Consider the following 1,361-nt stretch of genomic DNA (forward strand, 5'->3'; position numbering starts at 1 on the left):
CCGATAAATACCTCAAATATGCCGAAATAAACATTTGGGGAGAGTAGAAATACACGCTAATCCCTAAATACTCGAGAATTCCGAGAATTGGGGGGAAAGGTATGCGAGCGACAATGGGAGCGAGAGAGAGGAGAACGTATTCATCCATCGATTTTTCGTACCAGCCAAAACGGCTGAAATTCCGTAAAACTCAACTTGCCATAACTCGAAAATGGCAGAGTCAAAAATTACGAACCCTGAGACAAAATGTCCGGGAGAGTCTACCGAAGACAACAATACCCAAAAAATAATTTTCCCTCAATAATTAGCCGCCTCAGGTTAATTAATCCCCGAGCGGAATTCTAAACGCTAAAATGCCCGCGTGAAGCGAGAATAGCCACGTGTAAACGTGGATGGGTATCTGAGGTGAGTTGAGAGTCGGGGGGAATTCCCCCTCGAGAAACACGACATACACGCCAGCGAGAATGGGCTGGAAATCCATAAAAAAAACAAAAATGGAATATCCGGAAATTGGCAGAGCGAATTTTCGGAAACCCTGAGATGAATTATTCAGGGAAGCCCCCCGAACACATTGATCCACAAACCCTAATTTTAATTAACTATCTACGCAAACCAACTCAATTCGAACACGAGTGGAATTTCTTACGCGCTAAAACCCACGTATGAAGGGAATGGACGCGCTCTAGCAATTAAACGTGAGTAATTATCCCCTTGAATAACCCACCAAAAATCACGAAAACCACCCAATCATAAGTGAAAAAAAGGGGGGAATCGGCACCTCATAATTTGGATTAAGCGTCACAATCACCGTTTTAACGGAATAAAATGCGACGTACGGGGCTGAAGACCCCGTAGTCGAATAACTGAAAGCCGAAATGAATTCGGAAAAATAAATAAACCGAACTAAAAACTCACTTTGCGTTTCTTACCCCTCTTCGGGGTGTTCTTCGCCATCGTGTAGATACACTTATCCAAATATAGGCACTCTAATTCCTAAGATAGGCACTGTACTGGCACTAGTTCTGGTGAGGTCAAGGGCCAACGCCGAACTGCCGAACTCACGAGCGTCTCGAGACACCTCAGAGCGCGGAATTCACCGCTCAATCACCCGAATTTTGATTGGTGCGGACACGCCCCTCGAAGGTGCGAATCTAACGACAATTAATCGCGACTCTCACGACCTGGCGCGATTATTCAAATCTCACTTAACTCTTCTCTAATCACCTAACACAAAACTAGTTCCTTTTTATTAATTGTTACGCGAGACTAGGCCGAACTGATTGTCGTTCGGATAATTACGAAGGGTCTTTGGCGCTTCCCACGGATCGGATCTCCGGGATTTTCGGGGTTAAAAGACAAGT

Source organism: Diachasma alloeum, unplaced genomic scaffold, assembly GCF_001412515.2.
Source record: "Diachasma alloeum isolate Michigan unplaced genomic scaffold, Dall2.0 Dall_scaffold_00785, whole genome shotgun sequence".
Classification (NCBI taxonomy): domain Eukaryota; kingdom Metazoa; phylum Arthropoda; class Insecta; order Hymenoptera; family Braconidae; genus Diachasma; species Diachasma alloeum.